Source organism: Schistocerca americana, chromosome 3, assembly GCF_021461395.2.
Source record: "Schistocerca americana isolate TAMUIC-IGC-003095 chromosome 3, iqSchAmer2.1, whole genome shotgun sequence".
NCBI classification, from domain to species: domain Eukaryota; kingdom Metazoa; phylum Arthropoda; class Insecta; order Orthoptera; family Acrididae; genus Schistocerca; species Schistocerca americana.
The window spans coordinates 413,556,663-413,579,878 of record NC_060121.1 but is presented as its reverse complement, the minus strand read 5'-3'; the positions used below and the strand labels follow the sequence as shown (position 1 = coordinate 413,579,878).

Here is a 23,216-nt window from a genome sequence, read left to right as displayed (position 1 = left end):
TCGCACAGCTTCACATAATTTTCTATGCGAAGCGTGCGTCTGTTGCTTTTGTTTTAGCGTGCGGTCAACCGTGAAACTTAATTTGTTTCAGTTTCTTATAGCGCTGCTAAGTTTACGGTTGAGATTCACTCACGACCAGCTGATCGAACTGTCTTATCTTGGAAACGCTACTATTGCAATTTACATCTGAAGCTTTAAATACATTTGGGCTTGCTCGCCGAAATAAATATGGATATTTAGTCTCAGAAGCACTGAAAATATTAATACCATTCCCCAGGTCTTCTCTCTGTGAAAAGAGCTTTTCGTCTATGGTTGTGCTAAAAATTAGATATACGAATTGTCTTTTACCACTCGAAAACAGTTTGCTTTCGTGTCTCATACCGTAGATACACGCATGCAGATACTTTTTAGATACCCGTGTGTAGCAACTTTTAAATAAAAAACAAATGAAACCATCACATTAATTTATTTCTTCTCATGTGCACCTATTATAAGTAAATTGTTTATAATGATTTTATCTTGTAAAATCTACATCGCCACCGTACGGTGGGTGGTGGAGGGTACCCTGTACCACAAGTAGTTATTTCCTTTCCTATTCCAGTTCCATACAGCGTGAGGGAAAAACGGACTGTCTACATGCCTCCTTGCGAGACCTAATTCCTCGTATCATATCTTCGAGGTCCTACGTGAAATGTATGTTGGCGGCAGTGGGATTGTTCTGCAGTCAGCTTCAAATGCCGGTTTTCTAAACTTTCTCAGTTGTATTCTTCGAAATGAATGTCTTCTTCCCTTCAGGAATTCTCATTTGAGCTCCCGAAGCCTACCCTTAACACTTACATGCTGATTTAACCTATCGGTAACAAATCTGGCAGTTCGCCTTTGAATTGCTTCAATGTCTGATTTCAATCCGACGTCGTGCGGATCCCAAAAACTCGAGTAGCACTCAGGAATAGGTCGCTAAGGAGTCCTATATGCGATCTCCTTTACAGACGAACTACACTTTCCTTAAATTCTCCCAATGAACAGAAGTACACCATTCGCCTTCTCTACCACAGTTCACATATACTTGTTCCAGTTCACACATGCTTGTTCCAGTTCATATCGCTTCACAAAGTTGCGCCCAGATATTTAACCGACGTGACCGTGTCAAGCAGGGCACTTCTGATGCTGTATCCGAACATTAGGGGTTTGTTTTTCCTACTCCTCTACATTAACTTACGTTTTTCTATGTTAAGAACCAACTGCCATGTTAAGAACCAACTAGAAATTTTGTCTAGGTCATCTTGTATCAACCATCAGTCACTTATCTTCGACACCTTCTTGTACACTATATAACATTAGCGCACAACCGCAGATTTCTGCCCACCATGTCCGCCAGACCATTTATGTATATAGAAAATAGCAACGGTCGTGCCGTCCGTTGTGGATGACCGGTTCTAGGCGCTCCAGTCCGGAACCGCGCTGCTGCTACGGTCGCAGGTCAAATCCTGCCTCGGGTATGGATGTATGTGATGTCCTTAGGTTAGTTAGGTTTAAGTAGTTCTAAGTCTAGGGGACTGATGACCTCGGATGTTAAATCCCATAGGGCTCAGAGCCATTTGAGCAACGGTCGTATCACATTTCCCTCGGGCACTCCAGGTGTTACCCCTTTCTACAACGAACACTCTCCGCCGAGGACAATACAGAGCGTTCTGTTACATAAGAAACCTTCGATCCAGTCACATATCAGGGAGCCTATTCCATATGCACGTACCTACGTTAACAGTCTGCAGTAGGGCACAGTGTCGAATGCTTTTCGGAAATATAGAAATATGTAATCTGCTTACTGCCCTTCGTCCATAGTTCGCAGTATATCATGTGAGAAAAGTGCAAGCTGTTTCGCGACTCCCTTTAATATCACCGCGACCCCCCAAGGTTTTATGGCCAGAGATGACCTTGATGAGTGCATCTACACAATGCGCGATAAATTGGGGACCGTGTAAGAAGACTATCTCCATCTATAGTGTTGTAATGACAATCCTTTGGGCGCTTCTTTTAGTACACTGTTGTGAAGCTCAGATTTTAGTTTTACTTGTTGATGTAGTATCGTCTGTAGAGCTAAGTCATCCATTATAAATACACTGCTATTGTTAGAATTTAAAGCATTTGCCGGACGCCTCCGTTTCTAAACTGCTGATATCGCATACACGTATGTCAATAATTATGGCAGTAATCAACTTGAGTAAATTACGACTAAGTGCCAGCATAGCTGAGGTTGTTCTGTTAGGAATGCAAATGCTGCCTATTCTACTGAAAGCAAGAACGATAGAGATATTAATGTTGTGTTTAGTATGTTCTCAATGCGTGATGTCAAATGTGACTAACGGTTTTAATAACATACTCATACAGTAAGTTTTGGTACATGCTAATCATGTCTTCGGAAATGATTTTACATTTTGCGGCTTCGATACGACTTCACAGCTAAAATTAATTGTCGCTAAAAATACTGTATGTCCTATAGAAACTAGGTAGTGTCGGGGATGTCCTCGCTTAAGCTCGTAGTACACGATGATGAGAGGGTGAACCTACCCTTGCGGGTCCCCCCGCCATTCATGCAATACGACATTAGTTTATGATGATGAGCGGGTCAAGGATAACGTATTGTCCAAGATGCTACTCCAGGCGGGTGTAAAATGAATGTGCGTGACGGAAAATACTTAACGCAAAAATGAAGATTTGGTCCTGTCTGACTACCCCCTGAAGCAGATCTTAGGATCTCTTCATGGCGATATTATCTCCTCCTTCTTGCTCTTTAAGATATAAATTAAAACATCAACATAAATGAATAATTAAGGGAACTAGTAACTACAAATGAAAAATGCTGTTTCTGCTTATACATTTATTGTGGATTAAAACCCCTTTATATATTAAAAATGTTTATATATCAATGTCCAATAGACATAAATAGATAAAAATAGATTTCGTAACTAATGTGATTGATCAATTGCCCAAATCTGCCCCTTTTTATGGCTACGCGATCTAATATAAATAACATGAGAAGTGACGTCACCTATGTACCAAACTCTAGAAGACACTACTTTCATAGATGATCTATAGTGGTCTGCAACCTCAGCGGATATAAAATTTACGTGATCACAGCTGTTTAGCTTTGTAGCCCTAATAAGCCGAAGCAATTAGCAATATCACCGTATGTACTGCGTCCCGGTGCATCGGACTGATGGTTCTCGTACACGTCTGCGACGATGGAAGAACTCCAGCCACAAAATAAACTCTTTCAAACACTAGAATGGCAGAAGGCGGTCCTCGGACTAGTATACTCTAATGCTGTTTTCTCCTCTCTTCGACGCGCAAGTCCCCGAAGTGGCGTCAAATCGAAAGACATGCACCCGGCGAACGGTCTACCCGACGAGAGGCCCTAGTCACACGACATTTACATTTATTTCTCCTCTCTGTGTTCTACAGACGAGAAACGCGAACTCCCAGCCTCAAGGACGGAGTTCAGATAACGTCTCAACGTTAGTATAGGCAGAAGAAGTGCTCTCAATCACTGAACCCTGCGTTCTCAACGACGACTCCCTACCCGGAGGCGAAGTCCAGAATCGTATAAATTTGCAACAGTACAGTGCTCAACTGTTCTAACTATAAAATTTCCTGAGAGAAAAGACAGCAAGTCCGTCTGTACCAACAAAAGCTGATACTGTGCGGCTGTCAAACACGGGCGCTCAAAACGGAAGACTGCTTTTTCTCCACCGCTGGCTTTCCAGCAAAGCTCGGCTCCCCTCCCTTGTAACTGCAGAAAGCGAATCATATTCTCTAAACCATGGAATATTCTCCCTCTCTACAGATTCTTCCGAACACCGACCAACCATATTTTAGTCTTTTATCGACCAGGGCGGAAAGTTTGCGAGGAAATACCTGTCCCCGTTAATTAGGAATACATACAATGGTACGCTTCTCAGAGTAAAAATCCTCGGAAATAACCCAGCCTGCGAGGCCACGCTTCCTCCTCAATCCTCTCTGCTACGTCCAAGATTTCCAGAGTTTCCGAAGTATTATCCGGTTATCCTTCCGGACCCGCTACAATTCGGCCGGCCGCCGCTGTATTGTGCTTCAGCGCTCAGGTGCTCCGACCGTCCGCCTTGGGTTACTTCCTGTGTCAAGCAGGACCAACACACCTGTGCGGGCTTTTCCACCCAGGGTTGAGTTATGCTTGTCGTTTCATTTCCAGTGGCGTTCCAACCTGTACTAGTATAGGCAATCATTCATTACGCCGTTTTGATAATAAAGACACTCCGTCACCTTTCATGCAATAAGCGTTAACAACTATTTACAGGGTATAAGTGCAATGTCAGTCTTCTTTAAATATTCATATATACGATGTACAACCTATCAAATGATGCCTAATTCCGGTTGTAAATCACGGCAAAGTATGTAGACGGAGTGCTTGTAAGGTGCGAAATTATATCCACCTTACAATTGTAGTTAACTTTTTCAAATCTGTGGTCCAGTCGAACACTCACTCTGGCTATTTAAGTTCGCTTGCATTAGATGGATTCAGTGATTCCTTGCTGCAGGTAGCATCTCTCTTTTTCTCCTCAGTCTTTTGGCTAATTGGATGCAACCACCACTATTTCCTTTCCTGTGCTACTCCCTTTATCTCAGAGCAGCACTTGACGCCCAACGCCCTCAATTATCTGTTGGATATATTCCAGTTTCTGTTTTCCTCCACAATTTTTCTGTCTGCAGCTACGTGTAATAGCATGCTACTTATTCCCTGATGCCTCAACCATGCCCTGTCATCCTGTCACTTCTTCTAGTGAAACATTTTCCTTTCCTCACCTATTCTACGGAAAGCCTCCTGATTGTTAATCTTACTGGTATACTAACTTTGCTGCATCCTTCTGTAACATCGCATTTGAAACACTTTCATGCTCTTCTTTTCCGACTTTCCCGAAGTCCAAGATTCATTTCGCTGCCTAGCTGTGCTCCAGACGTGCGTTGATATTAATTGCCTTCTCAAATTACGACCTGTCTGACACTAGGCGTGTTTCCGTAGTGACAAGTGTACTCTTTCAAAATGAGAGTCTGTTTCTTGTGTCCTGCTTCGTTCGTCATCTTGTGATTTTTCTCCAAGGGTGTAGAATCGTTTCAGATTGCTACTCTGCATATTCACCATCTTCAGAAATTCCCATTAAGTTATCGACAACTTAAGTCACATCTCAAGTGGTGAACGCTATCTTAGATTATTCTTCTGAAATAAAGAATTCATTTCTCAGAGTGACAGAGATCGTCCCTTCGGTCAAGCTCAATAACGTTTAATGTTACAGTGTAGTAAAAATATTAATATGAAACTGTGCTGTGTTATTTCATTTTTAGGCAAAGTATTCTGTATCACTTTGGAGTATGATTTGTTGACAAGAATACTGATTGAGGAATAAGAGTTTAAAGCTGGACTTATTCTACATGTATTTGGAAACCTTGCCAAATATAGTCATTGATAAAACTTATGCGAAAAAGGCTTCATAGGCTTATTCAAGTTATATACGTGGTACGATACGGAGAACTAATAAGAATTAAGAAGCGGCTGGCACGTAAACTAAAATTTCCCTTCATTGCCTGTCTTTGGACGAAAACTAATTACAGAAATTAACATAATACTGCTCTATTGACGCTATTGATTGTACACTACGTCTCCAGGCCACAAGTGGCCCATCGGGACTATCCGACCGCCGTGTCATCCTCAGCAGAGGATACGGATATGAGGTACGGATATGAGGTACGGATATGAGGTGCGTGTGGTCAGCACACAGCTCTCCCGGTTGTTATGATGGTTTTCTTTGACCGGAGCCGCTACTATTCGGTCGAGTAGCTCCTCAGTTGGCATAGTTGGCTGAGTGCACCCCGAAAAATGGCAACAGCGCATGTCGACCGGATGGTCACCCATCCAAGAGCCAGCCACGCCCGACAGCGCTTAACTTCGGTGATCTGACGGGAACCGGTGTATCCACTGCGGCAAGGCCGTTGCCGACGTTATTGATTATCCCACGCTAAATAGTGTCTTCATTTTATAAGAACTTTTCAGTTTTTCTGTGCTACAACAAGAAAACTTTCTCCCGTGGAATGCTACAACTTAGCTGTCTGTAACGTGTTATGAGGTAAGCATAAGAGTGAAAACGATTTACAAGTGAAGTTTCCAATTAAAATAGGGCAGAAGGGTTCAGATACTTTTCGCTGTATGATGTAATCCGAAAATTTCTCGGAACACTCAGTGACAACCAGATAAATCCTGAAAGCCTGATTCAGAGCTCAGATAATTCTCTCATCGCCTGAATGCCAGACTGCCACGAAACACAATACGCCGAAGATAAACTACAGCTCCTTATCTGCTATCCTACATAATCAAGATTAAAGTGTGTACATTGGTTTTACGATTTTTAATAGCAAAAAGAAAGCAACTACTGTTAGAACTTCTCTAAACATGTAGTAGATACCAATGAAGACAAAAGGCATTATCGTTTTAGGAATACAGAATGCATTGCTCTCTCGAATGTTAAATCACAAAAGTAAATGTCACTGTGGAGTTTCGAGTGCGCAATTTTGCACGCTGGCACTGTGCGTGCTTCTCTACCTCCGCCAACATATTTTATGCTGATTCACGTTGATATCAAACATAAATGGGGCGGCGGATCCCGTTAAATTTCCTGACCGCCTGTTGATTCAGAATACAACATATTCCTCACTTCTTGAAACACTGCACCAATTGCTCCTATGTTCTTATTTACCAGTTACCATTTTTACTGGCTCCATTCGAGGAAACAGCTTTGCCAGAGCTGCGCCTTAATTTATAGTTTCCGTGGTTTCCCGAAATCTCGTAAGACGTGGTTTATTTCTTTCCCCATACTTTTCCCGTCGAGTTTCTTTGCGTGTCAAATGATTTCATCGTCGACGGGATGGTAAACCATAATATTCTTTTCTTTCTTTTTCGTTTTATTTTCCATTGACCAATATGCCATTTTGTCTTAGTTCACACACAGTTATATTTGCAAGGCCTTGTTCCGAATTGGTCGTGAAGTAGGAGACAAATTTAACACACAGCCTGGTTACCACCAGCAAGGAGGAGGGGAGGGTGACTGAATGTCTTCTTCCCCCTTTAAATGATTATCGAATGACAGATTCCTGCAGCAGCACTTTGTCAGTTTATTTTTTTCTTTAACTTCAAGTACTGTGTAGAAGTTTCCAGGAACAGTATGTGGTGTTCAGAGAACCATAGTGATTCTCAGGTAGAATGAAGCATTCCGTTTCTTTTTCCTGGCCTTCATCCCGTATCTTCACGGATTCAGCATGTTGATTCTTCGATTCGACAATGTTGGTAGTAGAGGGTGAACGAAAGGCCTTCCTGCCCCCCCCCCCCCCCCCCCCCCCCCCCCCCAAGGCGGAGTATGTGTACTCCATCTGTGTGCGTCTAACTTTATCCCATTTGAGAGTGTGTGAACGTTTCCTAAGTGTCTGCTAATCATATAACTGAGTCCGGTATTCATCAAGTAGGATCCGAGAAACCGCCTAAAATCCACATCCTCGTTGGCCGACACACCGGCGTATATCGCCCGGCGGATCGATAACCGACCGGCACCACTCCCTGAATCCCGGAAGCGGCGTGCTAACGCACGCGGCTGTGCGGCGGGTAGAGTGGAGCGTTCCAGTAAATATTCATTGTCGAAATCCTGTGATGTTTTAATTATAGCTCTAGTAGAGTACAATTGCTCACCATGTTGTTGTTGTTGTTGTGGTCTTCAGTCCTGAGACTGGTTTGATGCAGTTCTCCATGCTACTCTATCCTGTGCAAGCCTCTTCATCTCCCAGTACCTACTGCAACCTACATCCTTCTGAATCTCCTTAGTGTATTCATCTCTTGGTCTCCCTCTACGATTTTTACCCTCCACGCTGCCCTCCAATACTAAATTGGTGATCCCTTGATGCCTCAGAACATGTCCTACCAACCGATCCCTTCTTCTGGTCAAGTTGTGCCACAAACTTCTCTTCTCCCCAATCCTATTCAATACCTCCTCATTAGTTATGTGATCTACCCATCTAATCTTCAGCATTCTTCTGTAGCACCACATTTCGAAAGCTTCTATTCTCTTCTAGTCCAAACTATTTATCGTCCATGTTTCACTTCCATACATGGCTACACTCCATACAAATACTTTCAGAAACGACTTCCTGACACTTAAATCTATACTCGATGTTAACAAATTTCTCGTCTTCAGAAACGCTTTCCTTGCCATTGGCAGTCTACATTTTATATCCTCTCTACTTCGACCATCATAAGTTATTTTGCTCCCCAAATAGCAAAACTCCTTTACTACTTTAAGTGTCTCATTTCCTAATCTAATTCCCTCAGCATCACCCGACTTAATTCGACTACATTCCATTATCCTCGTTTTGCGTTTGTTGTTGTTCATCTTATATCCTCCTTTCAAGACATTCTGCATTCCGTTCAACTGCTCTTCCAGGTCCTTTGCTGTCTCTGCCAGAATTACAATGTCATCGGGGAACCTCAAAGTTTTTATTTCTTCTCCATGGATTTTAATACCTACTCCGAATTTTTCTTTTGTTTCCTTTACTGCTTGCTCAATACACAGATTGAATAACATCGGGGAGAGGCTACAACCCTGTCTTACTCCCTTCCCAACCACTGCTTCCCTTTCATGTCCCTCGACTCTTATAACTGCCATCTGGTTTCTGCACAAATTGTAAATAGCCTTTCGCTCCCTGTATTTTACCCCAGCCACCTTTAGAATTTGAAAGAGAGTATTCCAGTCAACATTGTCAAAAGCTTTCTCTAAGTCTACAAATGCTAGAAACGTAGGTTTGCCTTTCCTTAATCTTTCTTCTAAGATAAGTCGTAAGGTCAGTATTGCCTCACGTGTTCCAGTGTTTCTACGGATCCAAACTGATCTTCCCCGAGGTCGGCTTCTACTAGTTTTTCCATTCGTCTGTAAAGAATTTTGCTCACCATATCTGTTCTTAATTTGGGTTGGACTGTGATTGGGAGTAGTTTTTTTAGTTAGTACTATTAGTTAATAAATTTCGCAACAAAGGTACCTAGAACTGCGAAACGTTCTCGTCGTATAGTATATACGAGGTGTGTTACTAACGTGTTATTTAACATCCAGAGCTGTAAAACTCCGGAGATAATTACCGAACTACCAACCTGGCGCTATAAAGCGTCTGAGGCAGCTAACATGTCATTCTCAGAATTCTTCATTTAGTTGAGTTTCGGTTATAAATAACTGGTGACATTTCGATGCTGCTCTTGCTGAAATGTGCCACGTATATCGGATGCAGTCAGATTGCCATTTAAGCTTTTACGCTATTTCTGTCTGAAATGACATTTCAGTTATTATATGTCTTAGGCTATTGGCCAGTTTCGTCTATTGTGCTCTTTTCAAGCAGTAGGTGACGTGTGCGTGTGCGTGTGCGTGTGCGTGTGCGTGTGTGTGTGTGTGTGTGTAAGCTAACGAGTTGTTCAGCCGTTAGTATATGGCGGCAAGTACTCCTCCGTGCAGCTAGTATAAAAACCTTTCTACAGCTGGTATAAAGCATTTTTGAAATGCATTTTGCTGTGATTTGTAATTGTCTTCATTATAACTACCGATTTCGATTTAAACCATCATTACGATATCTGTATACATCCAAACGAAACATGAAACAAATATAAATGCACGAAATTTAGCATGTGAAATATTATATGTGATGATTGAACTGTTACTTTTAGAAATTACACCGTTTGATGTTAGCGCGTGCTTCATTGATGTATTTTTGTAAAAAAAAATTATGCTACTCTCACACCCCTTTTTTTAACTGCATGTATATGCCATTCTATTCTATATTATTATTACGCTGGGTCTGAGGTGTTACTTTTTTTTTCATTGTGCTCTTTTACAACTGAGTTGCAATTTTATCCTAAAACTTTCGTCCTGTTCTTATGTCTAATGTTACTGCGACATGAATAACCATTTTTTGCATCTCTGCTTTGGTTTGTTCTTCATAACAAACATCTATGGTTGTGTACTCTTTTGACTTGTGTAGACTTACTGACGGTAATTTGTAACTTTGATGCCAAACTGGACACAGCAACTGTTGTACAAGGATACGCGTTTGGTTCTGCTGTGTACGTTTAGCAGTTAACATGGGATAGTAATTATACGAATTGCCGTAACGATATTTCCTATGACAGGGATGGCGAACCATTCCAACTGCGTGCCATTTTTTTCCAGAGAAAGTTTAATGCGGGTACAGCATGCCATCAGGTTCATCGCAAGACTAAATTTTGATTCCACGTATTACTCTTTTTTCCTTGCTTATTTTGTGCATGTTATGACATAATTATGATAGTGCATGGTTTGGTAGAGAATAGATATTCGGGCTACACTAATTACTGAGAAAAACTAAATACTTCCAGATACGAGAAATTACAGCCGTACTGAGGTATACATCAGTTATTTTTTCCTCGCTCTATATGGGAGTGGAACAGAAGTGGAATGAGGAGCTGACCTCCTTTGAATTTTTTCAATGTCCTCCGCCAGTCTTACCTGATAATGATCTCATACCGCGCAGCAATGATCCAGAACAATCGGACTACTGTAATTTAGGCAGTCTCTTTTAGTAGATGTGTTGCGTTTACTCAGTATTCTACCAGTAAAACACAATATTGGTTTCGCCTTACCCACAGCATTTTCTGTGTGCTGGTTCCAATGTAAGTTCGTATTGTAACGCACAGCTATTTCTGTGACTCGGCAACCCTTACATTTATGTGATGTACCAGTGTCCCACCGTCAGTTACCAATTTTCGTACCGTGCAGGTATCATGTCTAAATGCTTTTATTATTTTTATCTTCAGATCCGTTTGCTAGACGGTAAATGACAGCATCATCTGCAAACAGTCTATAAGGGCTACTCAGATTGTCTCCGAAGAGCTGTATATAGATTATGAGAACCTGTGACACTTCCTTGAGGAACGCCAGATGTCACTTTTGTTTCACTCGATGGCTTCCCGACAGTTACTACAAGTTGTACCTTTCTGACAGGAAATCGAGAGTGCACTGACACAACTGAGACCATGCTCCACAGCCAAGAAATTTTATTTGAAGTCGCTTGCGACGAACGGTGAAAAAAAAAAAGCCTCCTGGAAATCTAGAAATACTGTATCAACTCTGTCGATAGCACTCGTTGACGCATGCGAGCGAGTTGTGTTTCCCAAGAAATATATTTTCGGATTTCGTTCCTGCTTTGTCATTTAGATCGTTTTCTTCGAGGCAACTCAGAATTTTCGAACCCAGTATATGTTCCAAAATCCTACGGAAAATTTTCTACAATTCAGTGGAGTAATTGGATTTTCTTTCTTGTGTATTGGTGTGACCTGTGCAGTTTTCCAATTTTAGGTGCGGGTATTTCGTCGAGCGAACGATTGTATATGGTTGCTAAAAATGGAACTATTTCATCAGCTAATTGTGTAAGAAAGCTGACCGGAAGACTTGCCTTTATCGAGTCGAAAGTGAAAATCTTGTCAGTTCAAAATTTTGTCCAGGTATGACACTTGACCGAAGGAAGGTAATTTTTATCATTGTTTATCATAAAGCCGACCTCAGTTATAATCTCAAACAACAACTTTCGTATTGATGGGATTGTGTGCAGCATACTTCCAAAGTGCGCACCATTTGAAGGTGAGCTCGAAATGCTATTGAGTATTAGTACATCTACATTTATACTCCGCAAGCCACCCAATGGTGTGTGGTGGAAGGCACTTTATGTGCCACTGTCATTACCTCCCTTTCCTGTTTCAGTCGCGTATGGTTCGCGGGGAAGAACGACTGCCGGAAAGCCTCCGTGCGCGCTCGAATCTCTCGAATATTACATTCATGATCTCCTCGGGAGGTATAAGTAGGGGGAAGCAATATATTCGATACCTCATCCAGAAACGCACCCTATCGAAACCTGGACAGCAAGCTACATGGCGATGCAGAGCGCCTCTCTTGCAGAGCCTGCCACTTGAGTTTGCTAAACATCTCTGTAACGCTGTCGCGCTTAACAAATATCCCTGTGACGAAACGCGCCGCTTTTCTTTGGATCTTCTCTATCTCCTCTGTCAACCCGACCTGGTGCGGATCCCACACTGATGAGCAATACTCAAGTATAGATTGAACGAGTGTTTTGCAAGCCACCTCCTTTGTTGATGGACTACATTTTCTAAGGACTCTCCCAATGAATCTCAACATGGCACCCGCCTTACCAACAGTTATTTTTATATGATCATTCCACTTCAAATCGTTCCGTACGCATACTCCCAGATATTTTACAGAAGTAACTGCTACCAGTGTTTGTTGCGCTATCATATAATCATACAATAAAGGATCCTTCTTACTATGTATTCGCAATACATTACATTTATCTATGTTAAGGGTCAGTTGCCACTCCCTGCACCAAGTGCCTATCCGCTGCACATCTTCCTGCATTTCGCTGCAATTTTCTAATGCTACAACTTCCCTGCATACTACAGCATCATCCGCGAAAAGCCGCATGGAACTTCCGACACTATCTACTAGGTCATTTACATATATTGTGAAAAGCAATGGTCTCATAACACTCCCCTGTGGCATGCGAGAGATTACTTTAACGTCTGTAGACGTCTCTCCATTGAGAACAACATGCTGTGTTCTGTTTGCTAAAAACTCTTCAATCCAGCCACATTCCGGAGGCTGTTACTTTGCTCATCAGGCGACAGTGCGGAACTGTATCGGACGCCTTCCGGAAGTCAAGGAAAATGTCATCTACCTCGGAGCCTATTTCTAATATTTACTGGGTCTCATGAACAAATAAAGCGAGTTGGGTCTCACACGATCGCTGTTTCCGGAATCCACGTTGATTCCTACAGAGTAGATTCTGAGTTTCCAGAAATGACATGATACGCGAGCAGAAAACATGCAACTTGCGCACGGTATTGTGACAAGATTCATTGCATCAGATGTTTGACGTCGTGATGATCTGACAATGAGCAAAGGGCTGACACTAATCATGCGTGCAGTATACAAATTAAGATATTTGCTCTCTGGACTGAACTCGTGAGCGAAGCTTCAGTATTTTGAGATTTGCGCGTCGGAGCGGCCGTGTTTGGTAGGAGAATTGCACGGCGAGAGGCGGCGCGCCGGCGGCGGGTTGTCTAATTTTAGCGTCGGGCGCGCCGTTGGGTATCTGAAGAATTAAGATTCCCGCGACCCGGCGTACAGAATTAGCCGGCGCCTGTCCGCTGTCCGCCTCTGTCGCGGGCCCCGCCGGCTTCCTTGTCCCGCGCCGCCTTGCGGCTCTCGCGCGAAATATTGCCATTCGCACCACTCCTGAGAGACACAGCTCGATTTAATGGGGCACGTCTTGCGAACAACAGACGCAGATGAAAAGGTCTCCAACAGTTCCGAAAGGCATTTTACAAATATTATTATACTAGGACGATGGTGTTTTATGAAGCTTCATTCAATAGTAGTACAGTTAGGCGATAAGCTTGCTTCGTCTGCACTATTTTCAAGCGAACTGTAGTTATATAGCGCTATTAGTACATGCAGTTTTTAGTTACAAATACAGGGTGAGCACAGAGTCTTGCCCTGATATTAAAAATTTATAACAGAAAACCGTTTGACATAATAAGTTACATTTTATGCCGTTACATGGGTTAGTGGTACTAGATTTTTGTAAGACCGCTGAAGTTAGTAAACCTCAACGTGTGCTCCCTTGGTAGCTCGGAGAATGGCGAGGCGATATTCCAGTTCCCGCTAGGTGTTTCGTAACCTGTGTTCTGTATAGTACCCACAGCAGCTTGTATCCTAGCCTTCAGTTCGTCGACGTCAGCAACTGGTGTGACGAAGACTGTCCTTGATATAGCCCCAGAAAAAAAAGTCAAGGGGCATAATGTCTGGAGAGCGGGGTGGCCAGGGTGTTAGACTGTTCCTTCAAATCCACCAATTCGGACATTACGCCCCTTGACATTTTTTTCTGGGTCTATATCAAGGATAGTCTTCGTCACACCAGTTGTTGACGTCGATGAACTGAAGGCTAGGATACAAGCTGCTGTGGGTACTGTGACAGAACACACGTTACGAAACACCTGGCGGGAACTGGAATACCGCCTCGACATTCACCTAGCTACCAGGGGAGCACACGTTGAGGTTTACTAACGTAAGTGGTATTAAAAAAAAACTAGTAACACTGAAATATGTAACGGCATGAAATGTAAATTATTATTTCAAACGGTTATTCTGTAATAAATAGTTATAATCAGGGCAAGACTTTGTGCTCACCCTGTATGATCGGTCTATAATGCGTGTCGAGTACTGGACGCACATTTTTACTTGAGTCATCTGTGATTGAGGGAAACGACCTAACTTCGTGCCGTTCAGGAATGTTTACGTTCGTTGCCAACCGTAGCTACGTAACAATATTTTTCGCAGTAACAATAAGTACTTGTTGTGAATTCAGTGTTGATCCGTTTGCGTTATCGGGCGTAATGATTAATATTATTCACAAATGAGCGACTCGCCACAAACATTTGTGTCACTTTTGTGACGCAGTAATCCATTACAGTTCGTTTCTCTTGTGCGCTACAAGCTAGCTGTGTTGGGAAGACGGGGCGGAGCTTGTCACAGCAGCCAGTGTCCTACGAGCCTGTCATAAGCTTCCGTTCCGCGCAACCTTCTCCCAGGAGCCAAGTAAAAGTGTGCGATCAGTACTTACTTGTATACATCATTGACGTTGTAGCTGTCAAATATTTCTGCAGCCGGAATAAGGTTTCCCCTAATTGTACGACTCCTGCATAAAGCTTCATAGAGTAACGACATATATAAAATGTCTTCACAAGGTATTTACTACGGTGCAGGCCCTTAGGAATACAAAAAGTTCAGAACGGCGTTAGACATTGTACCACCCTGTCAACTAATAACCAAGAAACTGCCATACCGGAGTGGTTTCGCAAATCTGTTATTCGCTCGAGGAATATTTGAGTAATAGAATCCATAACGTTGTACTGGGCGGCGAATGTTTCACAGAACGAAAGTAACGTAGGGTGTGCCACAAGGAAGCCTGATCAGGTATGATCAGCAGCACTTTTAGATTGTTCGTTGACGATACAATTGTGTGCAGCAAGGGGTGGCCGAGCGGTTCTAGGCACTACAGTCTGTAATCACGCGACCGCTACGGTCGCAGGTTCGAATCCTGCCTCGGGCATGGATGTGTGTCATGTTCTTAGGTTAGTTAGGTGTAAGTAATTCTAAGTTCTAGGGGATTGATGACCTTAGAAGTTAAGTCCCATAGTGCTCAGAGCCATTTTTTTTGTGTGCAGCAAAGTTCCCTAGTAGGACGATCGTATGGAATTGCAGGAACACTTGAACAAAATTGACACATTGTGTAACGAATAGCAGCTACCATAAAATGTGGATAAATATACGACCAGAGGAAAAAAGCTTTTATCGGAGCAAAAAAAAAGCGAATATGCTACTGTTTTATTAAAAGACTCTGACTTAAAAGTGGGTTATCTGCTGCCTTTTCTACCTTCCTCAGCTTGTTTAAAAAAATTTGCAAAAAATTTGGAGTGCAAACATACTCGCACTAGTAACATGCAACTCACCTCTACTCCCACACAGCCCGCATCTCGTGGTCGTGCGGTAGCGTTCTCGCTTCCCACGCCCGGGTTCCCGGGTTCGATTCCCGTCGGGGTCAGGGATTTTCTCTGCCTCGTGATGGCTGGGTGTTGTGTGCTGTCCTTAGGTTAGTTAGGTTTAAGTAGTTCTAAGTTCTAGGGGACTGATGACCATAGATGTTAAGTCCCATAGTACTCAGAGCCATTTGAGCCATTTTTCTACTCCCACAAGCACCCCTAATTGTAACTCGCCCACAACCAATAGTCCATGACTGTAAGTCGCTCATACACATCCACTCACATTTTTCAGTTCTCATTCATTCAGTCCAACTCATTGTCATTGTCTCTTTGTGTCTCTCTATCGCTATTTCCCGTCTCACCACCTCAAGTTCTATCGTACTACTGATGTCTCCTCTCACTGTCACTGTCTCCCTTTTGCTTTCTCCTACTACTGCTATGTCATTCACTCATTCCCACTGCTACTGTCTCTTATCATTGTCTCTCCCTCCCTCTCCCTCTCTCCTCCTCCCCCTCCCTCTCCCTCCCCCCCTCTCTCTCTCTCTCTCTCTCTCTCTCTCTCTCTCTCTCTCTCTCTCTCTCTCTCCCTCCCTCTTCCTCGTTGTCATTGACTGTCTCTCAGTGTCCGTGGTTCTTACGCATTTTGTCGCTGTCAACTATATTCCACTGCCACTGTCTCTCTCTTTCTGTCTCACTCTCATTGTCACATTCGATTTTTCTATTTACAATCACTATCTACGGTCATTCAGTGTTTATTACTTTTCCGTCCCTTTCCCACTTGCCAATGGGCCTCTCAGCATAAAAGAGCGCGAATATAATCTAAATGCCAAAATTTGGGGGATATTTTGTAAAAGTACTGAGGAAGGAAGAATCGGGTAGCTGGTATATCCACTTTTCAATAAGTCTTTTAAACAGTTGTATATTCGCCTTTTTGTGCTCCGATAGGAGCATTTTCCCTCTAGTTCCCTTTTTTACCCTGGCACAGCACAGAGGGCATGTCACTCATATAAAAAGAACTGTATTGTTCAGTAAAATTTTGGTAGCTTGCTTATGTGTAATTTACTAATGCGAAATTGAAATAACGCAAAACTAATTTTACACCTCAGGCCAGATTTTATGTGCACAAAAATTTTGCATATGCTTGATTACAACATGGGGTTCCCGAAGCCTTCTGATGATAAAGGAGATATACCTCTTCAGCCCTTCCCGGCGAGATCTTGAAATGTGGAATAGTCGAGTCTACTGCCGGATGTTTGTGTCGCTCTGGCACAATATTTCGGCCACGTAACTCGTTGCCTTCTTCAGGTGCTACCTGAGACAGTCTCAGGTAGCACCTGAAGAAGGCAACAAGTTACGTGGCCGAAATATCGTGCCAGAGTGACACAAACATCCGGCAGTAGACCCGATTATTCCACATGTCATAAAGGAGATAGTTTACAGCATATTTCTCTGTGCTATGTCACTTCATAAACTACAATTTCGCTACACACCGGAATTTTCGTGAACAAGAAGGGTATGTATGTATAAAACCGGGGCCCTGGAACTACGGAGAGGCTTCGTCCCGCCGTAGCCCTCCGTGGTTCACAACCCCACAACAGGCCACAACAGTCCACCCGCACCACCGCCGGCCCACACCGTATCCTTATTGACAAGAAGGATACCTTTGAACCTCTGTATTTCGGAAACGGGTAAAGATATGAAGAAAATTTTCAGGGTTTTTGGAGATCGGGATCGTAGGAATAAATTGTAAAAATTTCAACCATTTACCGTGCATAGCTGACTTTGCATCCGCGGCTCGGTTTTGGTGCCAAATCACCATGTTTCTGGGTAATGCACTATAACGGATAAAGAATTTGGGAAACGGGATGCTGGCTCTTGTAGATAATTGCCTAGGGAATATACCGTTAAAATTTGAACAGTTGGACGTGGTTAGTTTAGATATTCGCTGCTGATAGCAAAAAAATAGTGAAAAACGCTTTTTTTGGGTTTTCTTAGGAACCGCCCATGACCTAAATCGTGTCTCCATAAGCCTCTTAAGGCGCACAGTAGACCGCATCTAATGCAGGAAGAACTAACCGATTTTGCGTAAGCTGGAGGTAGTGTGTAATACTTAAACTTTGATCCTGTACTACAAGACAGTTGCAGTATATCATTACAAGATTATAGAAAGTTCCTTTATCAAGTCAACAGGTCTAGGCTCTTGATATGTAAACCCGGCCAGGGCACTTCAAGAACTGTGACCTACAATCTCATGCCGTTGATGTCAAATGCACTATCGTCAAAGCAAATATTGGAGTAAAAGCAGAGGCTAGTCAAATCAAAATATCCTTCTCCAATCCAAATAGAACGCTGATGATAATGAGGGAGCCATTGCAGTTGATGCACTTCTGGAGGGAGTTGCCACTGGTGTAAGCATTTCACTGGCCTTAGCAGGCCCCTTGTTCTTGGCTGAACCCATCAGACTTGACGCTGGGCAGCTGTATCAGTACACTAAAATTGTAGCTTCTCTAAAGCTCTAATCTCTCTCAACTCGGTTAGCGCCCTGGGCTCTCATTCATGAGCCTCGAGATTCAAATCCACTTTCAGCCATTCAGACAGATCTTTCCGTAGTTTCTATTACCGATTAAGACGAATGCCATGATGGTTCCTAAGAGTTGGTGCTCCGACACGAGTGACCATGTTATCGATGTGACGTTATAACATTGCCTCCCTTTCTTTCTAATAAACCTAAACCACTCATTTGTGTTGCTGTGTACATATACTACGAGATTAGCGATGAAACGTAGCTACACGGGCGCAGGGTCGGGTTGTCGAGGATGACACAGTTCAGTGACCATACATTGTCTGTGCCTGTCTTACTCATCTTTCTATTACGTACATAGGGGATTCTTGTTTCTACAGGACGGCTAATGTAAACGGCCGTCTAATGTACAATAACCAGCAGTGTTACTGCGACATCGTGTAACAACTATGAACAGCATTCAGGCAAGCAAGAGATTGTAGGAGGTCGCGTCCAGGGAGTGAGGGGGCATTTGTCACTTTATCCATTCTAACCACAGTGAGCTATGGCAATGGCAGTGACAGTGTGAGGCTAGTGAGAACATGCGGGAACCATCTGCCTCATGCTCTTCTGCACATTCTTCATATCACGAAGGAGCTGCATAGGCTTGCAATCGAGCAATTAGATACTGGACCCGTATTCGGAAGGACGTATGTTCAAATCCCCGTCTGGCCGTTCACATTTAGATTTTTAGCGGTTTCGCTCTCACATAACGCGAATGCCAGGGTATTTCGTTTGAAATGGCACGGCCGATTTCGTTACTCATCTTATGTTAGACTTTGTCTTCTGTGTCTGATGATCTTTTTGTTGACGGGATGTTAAACTTGATTTTCTTTTTTCCCCCTTGTGTTGTCTTTCGCGGTTTTCTCTATAAGTACACACGTATTTGCGTAATCCGTGTTCTCTCGTGTAGCTTTTCCTCATAACATCGTCTTTCACGATCTTTGCTGGAAGTATAATACGTATTTGCGTAATCCAAGTTCTTTGTATACCAAGAAGTAATTCTTTTAGTGGTGGTTTAACTTCATATTAACATCACTACAGTCCGATTAAAATTACTTGAGGGTTGACGTCTGTCGCGTGCCGCTATAGTGTTGCCACATCGTCTGCCGGCCACTGCTCGGTGACATACAGACATGGCAGGTCACCTCACAAGTATTGTTTGATGTGTATCGCGGAGCATTGCTGGAAGTGGCCACGCGAGGAATGTCGGAAATGCGACATACGTAGTCGACAGCTGATTTTAAGTTACCAATGACTGGGCTGCGGCAGATTAAGCGATTTGTAGCCCTCTATTTAAACTCAGGTCCTAACCTAACCACAACCTCGTGATGTGCACTGTATCCTCTACGAGCAAACTAAAGATGAAATAATTCAGTTTCAGCGCTAAAAGCAAACTGTCAATTTCTCGCTACCATTGGCTACCTGAAACTATACTAATACTGTTCACACGAGGGCGTTGGCCCTTGGTCGCAGTTTGTAGGCGACACAGGCAGATTCAAAACGAAAAGAGAATGATACGAAGAAAAATGAGAGGAAATAACAAAGTCAATACGATGATAAATATGACGTGGCAAGGAATTAGAAATAAAAAATACTTCTAAACCAATTAATTGAATAAAACTAATACTAATACTCTTTTGATTAGATTTAGAAATAAGAAAAATTTCGCCACATTTGACGAGATTCGAACCTACGACTTTCCACACGTGAGGTTTATAAGCCAGCAATAGCGCTACGCCACAACACTGCGATAAGTAGTTACATTTATGACTGGTGACCCAGTCGTGACGATGAATTGCAGCCTTGAAAAATTAGGCCTCAAGCAGTGTCGTGCGAAGTTCAGCCGGTCTCTGTAATTGTGACAGCTGTATATGTGACGCTGAATCGCGTCTTGTGCGGAAGTATCCAGTGGTGCTTGGTTAGTGCTGTATATGTCATGTGCCATGTGCAGTGAAATACGAAATAAGTCACAGACCCATGTTTCGGGATCCAAACACCTCAAGGAAGAATTCCTGACGAGGAATTGCAAGTGAACTGGCAAGATGATATGGCCGTTTGGCAACGGGGATCGATCCGAGCGTGACATTGAGTGCTCTGATTGGAGGAAACCAGCTCCAACGCGTGAAATGTAAACTGTCAGTTAATTTTAATCGCACAATAGATTGTAAGTCTCTCTGCAATCATTAATCTCTAAAAATATTTTTAGGCATACAGTTTCACTCTATTTCGGCGGTTTGACTGTTGGTGCACCATTATTTTTGTTTTTCCGTTGTAAGTGATTCTATATAGCACGTCTGTGGCAGTGAGTACATTGTGACAGTTTCATTACATCCTAGACGTACATTCATGTGGCTATACAAAGTAACAAAATATTGATACTGCATCGTTGTGTTACGCAGGCACCTTAGAACCAAGTACCGTTTTTATATTTGAAACTATGGAGACCCATCATGTCGCCAGCGGTAGCAGATTCTTAATAATGTCTTTGTAGAGAGCAAATTAAGGGTGGAGCCCCACCACAAGATTTATGGAAGCATAACTGTCAACACGGTTAATTAAATCATTCACTAGCCTTTGATTCCCAATTCCTTAATTACTTAATCCAGGAATATTATGAGGGAAATAGTTCAACGTTATCCTGAGCTAAGGAACGACCGGCGCAGAGCAACGTGCCACAGCATATTTGCGCGTACAGACGACCGACAAATACGTTGTAGCGAAAGTTTTTGATTCACTCCGTACAAAATTTGACGATGCGCAAAAAAAAAATCGCATGTAGATTACATATAGCTCAGCTAAATATTCGAAACCCCCAACAATCACAAAGTTTGTTGTGATACACCTAAAGATTCACAAAAAGAGGCATTTTGAAATTTTTAAGACTATCTCCTTTTCGGTATGGCGATGTTAGTTTATAGGTTTCACACGAAAGAGGCGTAAACATGTATGTTACCTCTGTTACCATACTCGTATTGTATCGTTCCTACGGCGCCGCCTTCAATTAGGTTACTTGAACGCTGAGATCTTGCATATTATAAGGTTTTTGCTGATTATGAATTGACGAAGCTTAATTATTAGCACCAAACGCAGTGCTGATGGAGTCATCCGTGCATATTACCGCCATATGGTTTCGCAGCGCCCTCCCGCCCCCGCGGGACGTCGTTTTTAATTAAGCATCTCTTTGTGTCTTTCCTCTGGCTGTAGATTGTCGCCAACCCTGTGGCGCCTTATTGCAGGCATTAAGCGATTAGCACCATAATTCTCAAAATCTGGCTTTCTGTCTCGTCTGTGTGTTAAGTCGGGCTACACAACTGTCATCTTTCAGGAAACTCGCAAATTTTTCGCTTGTATATCTTCGTTTCTCCTCGCAGTAGTCAGTAGTCCGCTTCTTGCGATAAAGATTTTAGTGAACTTTTAGGTGGGCAAACTATTTCCTTTTCTGCTTTCCAAATTGCTCAAAGGACACTCAGTGTTAGACTGTTCGTGCATGAGGTTCGTAGATTAGACTGCAGACAGTGCGGCGTGACGTTTTGACATGTATGCATCATAAAGTTTTTTTTTTTTTGCATGAATTGGTTTGAGATCTGGACTTATACATATATTTTGAAGCTATTAAATGTAATGTTTGTGATCTCATTCCTTCCTTCTTCCACTTCCTTTTGAGAGTACTAGGAGTTATCAAATGAATTCTGTACGTTTTACATTAAACGAACAGTAGTGATGAACAGAGGTTGAAAATAGCGCATTAGTTGTAAATTCGGACTGTTATAAGCCCATCCTCAGGTGTCGTAGCTGTGCCGTGGTCCCCTAGCGCTCGGGGCCCACGGCACAGCCACGACACCTGAGGATGGGCTTATAACAGTCCGAAACCGGTCGTGTGAAAAAAAAGTAATTTACAACTGAAGCGGTATTTTCAACCTCTGCTGTAATGCTCAGTTGCGGATGTTCTCCCAACATGATTGTTTGTAGTAATGATGAACATGTAATATGTATAAACATAAAATGCGTACTCAAGCCTAACTGCCTCTTATAATAATTAGGGATCGTGGTCATATTCACTTGACAGATACACCTTTGGCGCTTATCCGTCATGGAACTATTTTTGTTAAAACAAATGGGTCATTGAATGAAGAAAAACTACGAAGTATGAAAAGAAAGTCCAGAGTAGCAGTTTACATTTTACAAATACAAAATATTTATATTTGAATTGCTTCACATAAAATAGAACATGTTTTTTTGAAAAGTGTGTTTCAGATGTAAAATAAAAATAGAAAAATAGGTATTTCGCATCTTGTATTTGCATTTGTATTTCAAGAAATTCACATCTCTGCTATCCAGTTACGGCTGGATCTTCTGTTTTACGAGAACAGCGGAGACGCGATTATCCGGTCTAATTCTTGTCGTATGTCATTCTGATAATCGAAAATCGGGTAACTGAATTTATGAAGGAAAGCGATTTTTGTATTATTAACTCTAGAATGATAACAAACGTCACCAATGTATGGTCATACTTTAGGTACGTTGTCATATGGTTATCTTTCTAGGGTTTATAAAGTAATGTTAGGTGTTTATTGAAAACAAGACAAACAGAATAATCATATTAAAATTAACAAAACTCAAGGTTATTTAAGAGAGTAGAGGCACATTTTCATACATACTTACATATTTTTTTAATTACTAAAATACTGCAACCTTTATCATCAAATACCTAACAAAAGTCACACAAGACAGTAACTGTAGTTTATTTTTGTTTACAATATTCGGTAATTGTCATTGCTGCTACATCGCTAATTAGTTTTAACTGTAGTGAACTGACGATATCACAGATTGCGTGTTTTTCGAACCATTTGAAAGCTGGCTTGAAATTTTTCCGCATGAGATGGCCCTGCATCGTTTTCTGTATCTACAGGGTTATTACAAATGATTGAAGCGATTTCACAGCTCTACAATAAC

General features: G+C 42.3%; 1 protein-coding gene and 1 pseudogene across 2 annotated transcripts in view; one reads left to right on the top strand and one right to left on the bottom strand.

The window, feature by feature from the left end:
- LOC124605195 (SNF-related serine/threonine-protein kinase) overlaps positions 1-23,216 on the top strand; it is a 313,194-nt gene that overhangs the window by 169,824 nt on the left and 120,154 nt on the right. The window lies entirely within an intron of this gene.
- Positions 5,910-6,026, bottom strand: LOC124608199 (annotated as a pseudogene).